Consider the following 14,936-nt stretch of genomic DNA (forward strand, 5'->3'; position numbering starts at 1 on the left):
ATTGGCTCAGGTTTCACCCCAATACGATCAGCAACATACAGAGTAATATAAGATAGGGTAGAACCCGGATCTATCAATGCATAGATATCACGGGAAAATATGGATAATGTACTTGTAACCACATTCGGGGAAGACTCAAGATCCTGTCGTTCGGCTAAAGCATACATACGGGGCCGAGCGGCACACAGTAGATGCTCCCCCCTCGGCCTCTACCTCGGCCCTCTCCCGGAATGCGGGAAGTACGCCCTACCGGCGCCGAAGAAGAACCGGCCAACGATCTCGTGGGCTGAACCCCAACCTCTACCACTCACCGACGAGGCAATCTCGCATCATGTGCCCAACCCGGCCACGAGGCATAGCAAGCATCCGAACCTTGGCGACAGCGACCGTTCCGAATGTAATCTACCGCACCGGCCGTGTCGCGGCATCGGGGGTCTCCTATAATCTCTCCCAAACTGAGAACCTGGGGCCCTCGAACTCTGGCCCTATCCTGAACGAAAGGAGCGATCAAATCTCCTGCCCGTAAATCGTGGAGGTGCACTAGTCGCTGACTGGCTTGAGTGTCTAGTATATGACTTCCTTGATCCCCCTCTGTAGTCACTACCTGCCCTCATAGATCTGGCCCTTTTGCTTTTCCCCCAATCAATATCACGATCACCCCTTTGCGGATGTTGTTGTCCTTCTAAATTTTGGACATGGGCTTGAATGCGGGAAATATCGATCCCATCTTGCAATGAAACCGTCAAGCAGTCCTTGAACAAATGTGGTCCCAAACCACTCACAAATCTATGCACCTGATTTCTCATGTCGGCCACCATAGTCGGAGCCAAAGAATTAAATTGAAGGCTATACTCCCGGGCACTCATATTTCCTTGCTTTAGATTTAAGAACCTATCCGCTCTAGCTCGGCGGACCTCGGGTGGCAAATAGTGGCGGATAAAGGCATCTACGAATTCTTGCCAAATGGGAGGAGGCGCATTCTCTTTTATTGATGATATCCAATTATTATACCATAATACCGCCACATCTCGGAGTCTATAAGATGCCAACTCCACAGATTCAATTTCGGAGGCATGAATAATCTTCAATGTCCTCAATATTTCATCAATAAAGCCTTGCGGATCTTCATCCGGCTTTGACCCAAAGAACTCCGGAGGATTCAAACTCATAAAATCACGGGCTCTGGTACTAGCTGACCGATCACTTGGGCTCGCATTCTACCGCTGTTCCTGGGCAGCAACTAATTATGTCAATAGGTGAATAGCCTCGATAACTTGTTGACCCGAAGTAGCCGGTGGAGGGGCTGGAGGCATAGGAGGGCGGAGCTGAAGCCCCTTCTTGTGCTTCTAAATTAGGTGGAGTAGAAGAAGCATTAGATGGAGCCTCATTATGTGATTCATCCTCTTCTACATTCATTGACAGCTCTCTTTCTACCCACCTTTTCATCGTAATCTTGCCCTTCTGGGCGGCTGTAGCTTTCCCTTTGGCGACATTTTTGAAATCATAGCATACTATTAGGGAGGAGAAAATCTTATAACACAGCTCTATCGCACGATCTCTTAAGATGAAAGATGGTCATTTTTCCTAAATGCCCTGTAGCCTCCTGTTTATTAGCGTGGCGCGCAGCACACCATAAACAAGACTCTACTAGACACGGCTCGTAGACACTTCCTAGACCGAATCGCTTGCTACGATACCACTTTTGTCACGACCACTAGGGCCATGACGGGTACCCGGGGCTAACCACCGAGCACCACTCATTCTATTACTCATCCTGCGTTCATTCATATTTCTTATGCTCATAATCGTAGAAAAACTATTTTTCATTTGAAACATATTTACCTTTATATACATAAGCCCTTCAGCTATCAAAATAATATATACATATGATGAGAAACTGTGAGACCATACTACCCACACATACGTATCTACGAGCCTCTACTAGAGTACTAGACATATGGACGGGACAGGACCCCGTCATGCCCAATATATATATATATATATATATATATATATATATATATATATATATATATATATACCAAAAGAATAATCAATGGCACCTCCGTGACAATGGAGTGCTCTCAAGTCAGCTAATAGCCCCTACGAGTCTGGATCACCTCCCTATCTACCTGTGGGAATGAATACAGCGTTCAAAGAAAATGGACGTCAGAACGAACATTGTACTGAGTATGTAAGGCATAAACAATAGTAATACGTCAATGAAATAAGAGAGCATCAAATGAGGAGCAATGCAGAATTCAATTATAGAAGAAATAATTTACTTCATAATCATCATCATATCATGTATGCATATATGTATAAGGTCGCCGACTATATAGGTACGATACGATAATCTGGCCCGCGTCCAGGCCTCTCGCGTCCGAGGTACCATCTCATACCGCCCACTAGTGGTGTTTGCCCATGCCATCTAGACATGATGTACACGCTGCCCGCCTTACCGGTGTCTGCCCGGCCATATAGGCGCGGTGTAACATCATCATCATATGCTCATCATAATGCATGCATAGAAACTCAAAGACAATTATACTTTATCGGGGTGACATAAGGTCGTAAACCCCCGATTTCATTATGGAGCATTTATAAGCATTCTGCCTCACCTTGAAGGAATTAGCATATAAGGTGAGTGTATACAATAAACAACATCAATGGATTATAGATAGCATCATTAGCTTTATAGGAACATCATATCATGAACTCTAGAATCTTTAGACTTAGCTCATCATCATCATTATCGTGCTCATAATGTATCTCTTTTCTCATATGGCTATTCATGAACATAGACTCTTAATTTTTCGAAATGTAGGAGATTCATGGAGAAGGAGGGAAAATCATGCCATAAGATTCATGCCTTAGAAAGAAAGGACTAGCCTCACATACCTCTTTCGTTTAACAATTCTATCGCTTGATTGTCCTCCTTCGATACTCGCGTTTCTACCTTCAAGAAAGTTCGTATTAACATTAGCTAATCGATTACATGAACGTGCTTACTAATGCTAGAGAAAATTAGCATTTCCTTTGTTTATACAACTTTCCTCATATTCCATATCAACTCCCAAACATCCATAACATCATTCACAATATTGTAAACAACAATCATCATTTATCTACATTATCCACATTTCACAATTTCACTTCAATTCCTCCATAATCATGGTCATAGTTCACTTATTACGTTCTCTCACGTATAATGCTTATCTCATGTTCTAAATGTCATTCATAACATACTTACAAGTATAACATCTCAATAATCATGATTCAGTCCAAGCTATTACTCAACAATGACACTATTCTTACATTCATGACCCATTTCGTATTTCCTTCTACAATCCAAGTGTTTCAACTTTCCAACACCTCAAACAGCATGGAAATACCATAAAACTCACCTTAGATAATGGAAGAATAATTCTTGAGTGGAATACTCTTCTTGCACCCAAAACCCTAGTTCACTTCCCTTGAAATTTCTTGGCTTGGATGAACTTTGATGTGTTTCATACACTTGGTTTTGTTGGTTTGATGAAGTTGATCATCAATTTCCCTTAGTTTCTTATGAATGAAGAATGGAGAGAGTTCTAGAGTGTTCTTGAGAGAAGGGGTGTGAAAATGAATTGAATTAAAGAACTTGGGTCCCCTTTTTAATAACTTAAAATCTGATCCGTCTAGAAAATATACGGACACTTATACGGTCCATATAAACTTATACGGTCCGTATAAGTGACCGTGAAATCACCTCTTCATCATCTCGATTCTGTGACCATTATATGGCATATTATACGGTCCGTATAATTTTATACAGTCCGTATAAGTGACTGTATAATCCCATCAGTGAGGGACCTTCACTGTGACGATTCTGCGAACCATTATACGGACCGTATAATCGTCCGTATAACCCATCTTTTCTCTGATCTTGTTCTCGTCACCTTGTTTGATCTCCAATCCTTATGAAACCTTCTTAACACTTGTTTAACACTTCATTAACTATCTAAGGGACGTTATGACTCTTCTCCAAAACATCATTAAGTCATCATTAATTCGATACTCGTAAATCTTGCCCAACACACAACTTATACCTTACTTTCCTTAACAACTTTCGTCTCGTACTTCAAATGTTTTTGAAATGTCATTTAGAATCATCAAATGTTATTTCTTACTTATCAAAACATCGTATACATCATGCCCTTCGTTAGTCTAGTTACTGTACGTTAACGGAAATTTCCGGGGTGTAACATCATCACAGGCATTGCTGAAATCATAACACATTATTAGAAAAAGAATCCTGATGATATGGCTCTAACACACAATCTAAGATGAGAAAGAAGGACAACCTTCCTAAATGCCCTGCAGCATCTTGTTTATAAGTGTGGTGCACACCACACCATAAACAAGACTCTGCTAGACACGGCTTGTAGACAACCCTAGGACAGAACTGCTCTTCACGACCTCTATCTTCCTAAATGCCTGCACGCAGCCTCTTGTTTATAAGTGTGGTGAACAATACACCATAAACAAGACTCTGCTAGACATGGCTTATAGACAACCCTAGGACAGAACTGCTAGACACAGCTTGTAGACAACTCTAGAACAAACTCTGATAGTTAGTTTGTTCGTCAACTCCGCTCACAAGCATCTGTCCACTGGAACTTAGCTGCCTTCTGCGTCAGCTTCATCAATAGTGCTAAATGAGATAAGAAGCCCTCTACAAATCTTCTGTAATATCCTGCCAACCCCAGAAAACTATGAACCTCCATCGGTGTCGTGGGTCTAGGCCAAGTCTTCACGGCCTCTGTCTTTTTAGTGTCAACCCTGATGCCCTCATCTGATACAATATATCTGAGGAAAGCCACAGAATTCAACCAAAACTCACATTTAGAGAACTTTGCATACACCTTCTAATTTTAAAGAACTCTGAGCACAACACGCAAATGATCTACATGCTCCACCTCTGAATGCTGTCTTTGGAATGTCTTTCTCTCTAACCCTGACCTGATGATAACCTGATCTCAAGTCTATATTTGAAAAGCATCTTGCACCTTGCAAATGATCAAATAAATCATCAATTCTCGGGAGCGGATACTTTCGTCACCTTATTCAACTGTCTGTAATCTATACACATTCGCAACGAGCCATCTTTCTTTCTTACAAATAACACTGGTGCTCCCCACGGACCGTATTTCAAAGTACAGTCCATAATTCTAATATATGGTCCGTATTTCTTCTTCCCAAAATAAAACTTCGACGAAACGTATTCTCTTCAATTAGTTTATCCTCCAATCCTTCCAACACATGCATAACGTGAACTTAAACCTTCGTATACTTGAGATGAACACGTCTAACCTTATAAAACCTTGAATATAATTCCGCTCTCCAAATATATAGCAACCAACTCATGAAGAAACTATTTGTATAAAAGTCGGGAGTGTAACATATATATAGTGTTGTTTCACTACTAGAAAAGTGTGGATTACATGAAAATTTATCTGGGATTTTTTTGCAGATAATACCTAGGAATTTTCATGCAGAACTTTACAGTTCCTAAATTTATGAATATTTTACCCGTGAAAATTATTTTTCCTAGTAAATCCATAGGTAACTTTGGCGCCATTTAACGGAAAAATATAACCCGGGGGATTATCTGTGGTAACTAATCGCATGTACCATTTCCGAAGGTAAATTACCTAGGGATTTGATTACATGGAGAGCTGCATGGGGATTTTTTTTGCAGCAAATTTAGTTGGAGATATAGTTCTTTGGAATTTTCCTAAGAATTTTAATCTTGCGAAATTTAATTGGGGATTTACCTAAGAATTTGATTATTTGGGGATTAACTTGGGAATTTTATTGCTTTGTTTGGGGAATTATTTTTGGGAATTTTGTTATTATAAATTTAAATGTGGATATACTTGATGAGTTACTTAGGGATTTTCTAATTGTGAGTTTCTCTAACTATGATATATACTGCTGTATTGGGTAAAATTCGTAGACTCCAAAGTGGACGTATTGATTGACGACACGTGGCAAGAGTGACAGATCAAATCCGAGTCAGACAAATGGAGATTCTCTACGGGAAACTCTCATGACCCTGGAAGAGTTGCGGGACATCTTGATTTTAGGGAATAAAGAGTGTAAAGGCTCCGGGTACCGTTCTATCGTACCGGTTACATGAATTTCACTGTTCAAATTTTACTAAAATACCCCTAGTCTTCCTTAAGTCTTAAATGAGCATTATTATTACCCCTTTTTATCACTCATCATTGCCTTGGCATTAATATTTGGTAATAAAGAGGCAGGATTCATCAAATGTGTACCACATAGCTCAAGTATAAATAGAGATTCTCATTTCATTGTAAAGGACATTGAAATCTAGTAGAAAACAAATACTCTTAAGCAATTTCTTTCATTCGTGTTCTTGATAATGTTTCAATGCTTAGCTTGTCCGGATACTCTAGCTCAACGCTACATCGAGCCTCAGGCTACTTATTTTGATTTTCCTTAAGCTTTCTTTACAATTATTCTATTAGACCTTGCATATGTTATTTCACTATTTTGGTCATATCCATGTGTCCTTAACCACACATACAAATTCAACTGTACCGATGTATGGGTAACAGTTTGGCGCCCACCGTGGGGTTGGACAATTGTGGTATCATTGTGATCCTGTCTATTATACTAATTCTCTTTAGTTTTCTCTAATAGAACAACTACTTCAGGTATGACAAATACTACCGACGACCAAGCACGTCTCAACACCGGAAATGATGGGAACAACAAGCTGCTTAATCTGAATGGCGTGCCTGTCCATGATTCTACGATTGGGGCCCAACACACAAATGGATCAACTACACTAGAAAATGATCTAAATCAATGTGTTACGGAGGAAGCAACTCCTACTGACGAGACCCCCAAGGAAGCGATGCAGATCGTGAGGGCGCAACAACAGTCGTTGATGGATGAGATGGAACTCATGAGGCAGACTATGTGAGCACTCTCTGGCAACCAAAATGCTAGAGTAAGAGGCCCCGGAGGGACTCCGCATACTCCAACAGTTGGGAATGATACACCTAAGGTAGATCGATTGGGAGGAAGAACCGTAAAAAACGGAGATGAATTCGGGAGCAAGAACGCTCCAGAGGACCCCTTTCGAGCACGAATCTTGCAGTTCATGCAGGACATCAATGGAGGATGGACAAAAATTCTAAGAAAACAGAAAAGAATGTAAAGGAATTTCATGACCGGATGGACCAGATCCCGGGGGCACCATCAATATCAAGGGCCCAGATGCGAAAACTACATTCAGTTGGCAGAAAAATTTGAGGCCATGCCAGAGCTGATCCCAAAAAGATTCAAGATGCCGAAACATCCCTAAGTATGACGGGACAATGGATCTGCAGGAACACATAACAGCGTACACCATGGTTGTCAATGAGAATGAGGTTGAATCTGTCTTAATCAAGAAATTTGGCAAAATGCTGGCCAAAGGGGCCTTAACTTGGTATTCTCTTTTACCTAAACATTCAACTGATTTGTTTACTATGCTTGCAGATATGTTTATTAAGGTACATGTGTCATGACCCAACCGGAGGGCCATGACGGACAACCAGAGCTAACCTACTTATCACCTCAAGACATACATGCATTTCATCATCATACCTGAGTGGGCCATAATGCTAACTATTAAATGCCATAATATGTAAGAAACACAAACCCAAAAGATATCATGTGAATGGGTTTGAATCAAAGGATCATGTCGTGAGAAAGAAAGGGACAGCCTTATCATACCTCGTCGTCTCCTTACTACTCCTCGCCTATCCTCCTGAGTTTACAAATCTACATTCAAAATGATTCACACTAAGTTTAGGTCGTTGAAGCGCTTATAAGATAAAACTAGACTGTTAGGTGGGCAAATGAATTTTGAGCAGTATCTCCCCTGTATCACTTACTTCCACCAAATTACAAAACTGCTCCAAAACTTCCTTAACAACATCAACAATACCATAATCAAAAGGTTACATTCAAATTATGCTCAATTCAATCCCAAAACTTCTTTGCATAATTAATCCATAATAACAACTTCAACACAATCCCTTATACACTTGTATACAACACTTCTTCATCATCATTATTATCCCTTATAGCAAGATTATACTCATAACATACTAATAATTATAGCTCAAGTTAATTTACAACTCAAAATATCATCAAATTCATATTTGAACTTTTCCTTCATTTTCTTCTCCTCAAATCTTAACATAATTACTAAATAATCTCATAAGCATGGAACTAAGATGAAATCTTACCTCAGAATTCAAGAACACTTCAATTCCAAGGTTACTCCACCTTAAGAAACACTCACCCAAGCATCTTCAAGAAGAGGAGATAAGTGTAGACCTCACTTGGAAACCCTAATCACTTAAATCTTCACTTTGATCTTTGATTTAGGCTTGGAAGTATGTTGGAATATGTTTGGAGAGGTTTCTAGGGCTTTCTAGGACTTGGGGTTATGTTAAAATGAAATAAAATGAAGAGGGGATCATAATTATATCATTCTGGAAACCCATCACCTCAATTTTTACGGCCACAAATTAACGCCGTAATTCAAATTACGGTCTGTAATTTGAATCGTAAAATTTTATAAAGACCTTACTTTCACTGTATTTCTTAGATTTGCAATATGTACATTGCATTGGAAAGATAACTTTCTGAACTTCAATTTTCATAGGTCATGAATTCCATAACTCCTCATATTATAGGAGATATACGTCCCTAAAGTTGGACCAAAAATCCTGTCTGGAATTCTGCCAAATTTTTTCAAAGTTTCGACAAACTTAATTTCTTCGATTCGCTTGATCTCAGAACCTTTAAATACTTGTTTAACACTTGTTAAAAGTCTTCCTTAACATTATAGGGTATCATAGCCTCTCTGGACTTACGTTAGTTTGCTTACGACACAATCGATGCAGAAATTTATGAGGTATAACATCTCTCAATTATGCGGTCCATATTCTATATTTTCTGAAAATAACTTTTAATGAACCCTTCCGCTTCGATTCACTTATTCTATAATCCTTCCGTAACTTACCAAACATGAACTTAAACACTTTTAAGCATAAGCTGGGCATGTCCAATCTCATAAAATCTCTGAAGACAAATCCAGACGTCTAAACTAAAATAATTTACGTACGATGGTTCTAAATGTATAAAACCACAAGGTATAACAACATGCTGGAGCTCGGAAGGTGCAAACATGGATGGAAGATATCTTCCGTATATCAAAAAGAGAAATCAAATTGCTCCGAAATTTCGTCACCAGGTTCCATAAGGAGCGAGTGTTGTTGCCAGCAATACCAGACAAATGGGTTGCGAAGGCTTTCACCAAGGGTTTGACTCCTCAAACCTCATACACTTCACAGAAACTCAAGGAGAATATGTTGGAGTTTCAAGTGACAACATGGACAGATGTTCATAATAGGTATGAGTCAAAGATCAGACTAGAAGACGATCTGCCGAGGGCGGTCAGTGGACAAACCAGACATCAAGGGAAGACAAGCAAAGGGGATGGGCCGGATCGCAACTCATTGAAAAATCAATTTCAGCCTTATACTTCGTCAGAGAGGTCAGTGGTAATCATGGGTATCGATCTTTGGAAAGGTCAAATGCCAATAGAAAAGATGATCGTGGTAGAAGCAATCGGGGTCTGCAAAGCAGAGATACGGGAGAATCCCTCGGATCCTCTTCAAGGTGTACATAATATCCAAAGCTCTCTGAATATAACTTCAGCATCTGCGAGGTGTAGATGGTAGCCGCCATGAGAATTATGCCTACAACACGGTTCCCTAAGCCACTCTGATCTAACCCAAATTCAAGAGATGCAATTGTGTGGTGCCATTTCCATGGCACGCATAGGCATAGGACAGCAGACTGTAGAAATCTTTGGGAGGAAGTGGCGGACTTTCTCAAGAGAGTATACCTAAGGGAGTTCCTCAATGAAAGAACGAATAATGATTATCATAAAAGTAAGGGTGTAGGCGAGCAGGTCACGCCGAACATCCCACATCAGGTAATAAATATGATAATTGAAGGTGTCAAAGTTGCTGGTATAACCTTCACGGTGGATTTAAAAGACACAAGTGTCGGTTACTCGGGAAAAGAGGCTCGGGATCTCTCAGATGAAGGTGTCATCACTTTCACCGAAGAAGACGCGAGATCACATCGCCTCATAATGAGGCACTGCTAATCATTGTAGACATAGATTGTTTTCAAATTAAACATGTCTTAATTGATCCAGGTAGTTCAGCCAATATTATCCTATGGAAATTCATAGAGCGAATGGAGAAATCGAAAAAGGTGATACCAGCTACTTGGGTCCTCTCCAGATTCAATATGGCGAGTGAAATGACCATAGGAGAGATTACATTATGGTAAATGTTGGGGGAATGATCAAAGAGAACGAGTTCTATGTTATAGATGGCCACGTGAGGTACAATGCGATATTTAGAAGACCGTGGCTACATGACATGAGGGCAGTACTATCGATATTGCATCTACTGGTAAAGCTTCCCACTCTGGATGGCATTAAGCAAATACTAGCGGAGCAACCAGCGGCAAGATAAATGTTAGCCATCGATAAGCCAAGAGGCAATGAGGAGTCAAAAGACGTCAAATAGCAATCATGGGAAATGGATATTGTACCCAATTTGGTCCCACAAGTACAATAAGCAAACAACGAGACCCGAAGACAAGTTACAGCACATGTATTAGGTTGGGTACTTTCAGGTAACCGATGATTCAGACGAAACTAAGTCGACGGTAGAATGGCTTATACACAGATCTCTCGGGGAGGAAGGTATACTTGGTCACGGGTCTGAACCCTAAGCTCAGGAGTGATACTTTTACTTACCTTAAAGCTAACCATGATTGTTTTGCTTGGTCCCATCAAGATATAACAGGTATAGCCCTAGAGGTCGCCACACACAAATTAAGCCTAGATCCCAGCTTCCCATTGGTGAAGCAAAAGAAGTGGCCTATGACTGAGGTCCGCAACAAGTTTGTTAAAGAAAAGGTAACAAGGTTACTCAATATAGGGTCTATCCGGGAGGAAAATGTCACGACCCAAACCGATGGCCTATGACTAGTGCCCGAGCTGGACACCCGTGTACGAACCTGCAAGATATAATCATACTGAACTAAGGACAATATGGAACTTTGTAAAAAGCATGTTGTAGACTTATAATGTCATATATCAGAATGAACCTATCTCCTGAAGAGTCATAACTAACCAAAACATAACAAAATGTGCAAGCCGACAAGGCTTCCACTATATACCGAAATATCCAAAACGAACTACGTCGATATAGATGACCAAACATATGTACAACCCACACATGTCTACAGACCTCCAAGAGTATAACAGTGACATATGACGGGTCAGGGCCCCGCCGTACCCCTAAATATGCATAAGTCTATGTCAAAAGGATCTGTACCAAAATGACTCAAGCTCCGGAACAATGGAGCTCTCCAAGCAGCTGAAAAGAAGGCCTAGGCTGGAGGATCACCAAACTGAGTGTCTGTGCATGCAGGCATGAAACGCAGCCCCCGAAGAAAGAGGGTCAGTACGAAAAATGAACTGAATATGTAAAGCATGAAACACAGTAGTGACGGTCATGACTGAATGAAAAGATGACATGAGATAAGTATGATAATCAAGGGATACCAATGCATCCGTACCTTATGTGGTGAGTCATGCACATATATACTCGTATACATACATATATATAAATATATATACGCCCTTTAGTACTCCGTACCCGACCCATTATGGGACTCGGTTATATAAATATATACCGTACCCGGCCCTTTAATAAGTATATAAATATATATTGGGAATCGATTATATAAATATATACCGTACCCGGCCCTTTAGTAAGGGACTCGGTTATGTAAATATATACATATAAATATATTATAACATAAGTAGCATGCATGAGAGCATATAAATACATTATAACAAAGAACGCTATGACTCTATCGAGTGACGTAAGGTCGGTAACCTCCGATTATATTATGGAATAATCATCATCGCTCTATCTCACCTCAAGGAACAATTATTATAAGGCGAGATCAACAACAATGAATAAATCGAGAAAATCATGAAATAACTCAACATTCTCGTAATAACATTGAAATCATAAACTTGGAACCTTTAAACATAAAATCATCATCATCATCATCATTATAATCATCATAGAATCATTCTCATCTTTAACATTGTGAGAAACTTTAAGAATCATGAACTTTTAGCTTTTGAAGACAAGGAGGTTATGGAAACATTTATGGAATCATAACATAGAAATCATGCCTTTGAAAGAAAGGGACGAGCCTTAACATACACATTCGCCTCCAATTATCTACACTTATTCATCCGAGCACACAAGTCTACATTTAAGAGGATTCACTATCGTTAGACTCATCGTAGTATACTTGTGCTAAACTTTCAAGTAAACCTTTCTAGAATCTGCTGAAATTTCGGCAGCATCTCCTCTGTTTATATGCCTAGCCCGAAATCTCAATTCAGCAACCACCAACAACAACAACAATATCAACATTAATAACATCATCTCCAACACCAATATGTACCATAAAATATCCCTCACGACGTTTTTCCAATTTCCACAACCAACAACTTTATTATACGACCATTTAATCACTCTATCTTCGTGAATAAACCAAAAGTAATATTAATAAAGAGAGATTCATACCTTATTCTTTTTGAAATAGCAATATCTTCAATATTCACTTGGAATCCACGTCAAAATCCACCGCACAACAATACTAGAATTACGATTATGTGCTACCCGAGCCTCGACTAATCAAAATCACTCCAATTCCTCACTTTCTTTATGACATAAATACCACTATATGTTGCTGAGTTCCCAATCTGATTTTTGGTGAAAAAATGGGGGTTTTCCCCTTTTATAAGGTTCAAATTCGGGTGGGTCACTGTAGCAGGTCGGTTACTGTACTTGTACTATAGCACGCGTTTTTGCTTTGTCAGCCGAACTTGTAACGTCCATAATTCTCTATTCCGATGTCCTATCGACGAGCGGTTTGTTACGTTAAAAACTAGACTCGACGAACTTCATTTTAGGGTTTTGAAACACCTTAAAACAATTCATATGCTAAGAGATATTCTTCCCTCAAGTTGGACCAAAATTTTCACACGAAACTTTATCCATCCTTTCTCCAAAGTCGTACTACTCCATTTCTTCCACTCATTTCCTTATAAAACCTTTCCGGTATACCTTATATATATCCTTCACTCATTAAATATACTTAATAATGCTTGCTCCTTATATTCTAAAGTGGTTTTACTTAACCATAACTCAACGTACTTATGTTTCAAATTTGATAAGTGCTTCTTCGAAGATACGGGGTGTAACATCCTTCCCCCCTTAAAAACATTCGTCCTCGAATGTTGTAGTGCACTGATCCTTAATAGCCTCATTGAATTTTTTGTTCGATTACCATATACTTATACTATAATTTGGTCATTTTCATCCTGTTCTTTCTTAGCCCTTTATCAAATTCATTTGTGAGTCGTACAGTCTTTAATCCTCATGTATACAAGTCAGCTAGTATTTCGTTCTCAATATTCATTCCCGGGTTTAACTCCACGCCACGGTTAGCTCCTTCCTTCCTCTTCGTTCCTCATTTCTTTATTAATAAACTTTTGCTCGATTACAACACTTTCTTTTGTTGACTCCTCCGATGCTATCTTGGCTATCCCAACTTGTACTTGTTGATCTTAGATACGTGCTAGATTATCTCCTCGTAATTCATCAGCCAAGCTTTCCGATTCATCATAAATTTTCTTATACTAATGTCCCGTTGCTTGTTCAGTGTTACTCTTCTACTTACAAATCCTTACTCTTAACGGTTACGTTTCTTCAACCATCCGTCTTAATTCCTTTCCATGATCAGTTATAACCATATCCTCAATACAATTTCTTAAATACGTACATTCCTAATGTTCCATCACCATCTTTATTATTCCTCGTAGCAGGATTATATGTTGCAATGAACCAATAATCATAGTTCGAACTGGTCTATAGCTCACAATATCTTCGAGTTCTTGTCGAAACTCTCCCTTTAATTTCTTTGCCCCAAATCTTGCAATATAACTTATAATTATAAAGTTAGGGCAATTCTCACTTTACCACAGCTTCTTTTCCAACATCGGTATGGTATACTTACCCTTGACTTCCTCATTCCAGTGATCACTTAGTTAGCTGTCATTCCTTGTTGGCTTTTCGGTGTGTCCATTCCCATCTGCGGGGCATAACCTTGCACTGATGGTTCATATAATTCTATAATACATACCCTTATGCTCAGTATGGTTAGTGACCCATGATATACTTTCTAATTTACGGTGATGCTTCTACTTTCTATCCGCACCCACATCATTCTTCCTCTCTTTAGAGATCACCACACCGCTTATCGTTACTCCTTTTGTTAAGATTCTCATATTTTTCCTTTAATATCAAGATTTTCTTCCGTTGTAACCCAAAGTGTCCTTTGTACTCATCATCCATTTCATCATTCTCTTTGTAGTTAGCTTGCAAAGCTTTCTTACTCTCTTTATTACTCTTTAGGATATGTCACTACCTATTTAGGTGCGACACAAATTTCCGTGGTCTAGAAACATCATATCTCACACCCGCATGAAGTATTCTCTTGATCTATTTTAATTCCTTTTCATACCTGCTATGTGGTATACTTATCTTTAATTCATTTCTGCTCCCTCTTAATGCATCCTTGATATGTCACTACGTCCTGAATTTTGGCCTCTTTAAGCTAACATCTTTCTTTCTTTGGAATTTTGACAATGCTATACTTCATTTCAGGACTAGATATACTCTCCT

The sequence above is a fragment of the Lycium ferocissimum genome, chromosome 5, assembly GCF_029784015.1.
Source record: "Lycium ferocissimum isolate CSIRO_LF1 chromosome 5, AGI_CSIRO_Lferr_CH_V1, whole genome shotgun sequence".
Lineage (NCBI taxonomy): Eukaryota > Viridiplantae > Streptophyta > Magnoliopsida > Solanales > Solanaceae > Lycium > Lycium ferocissimum.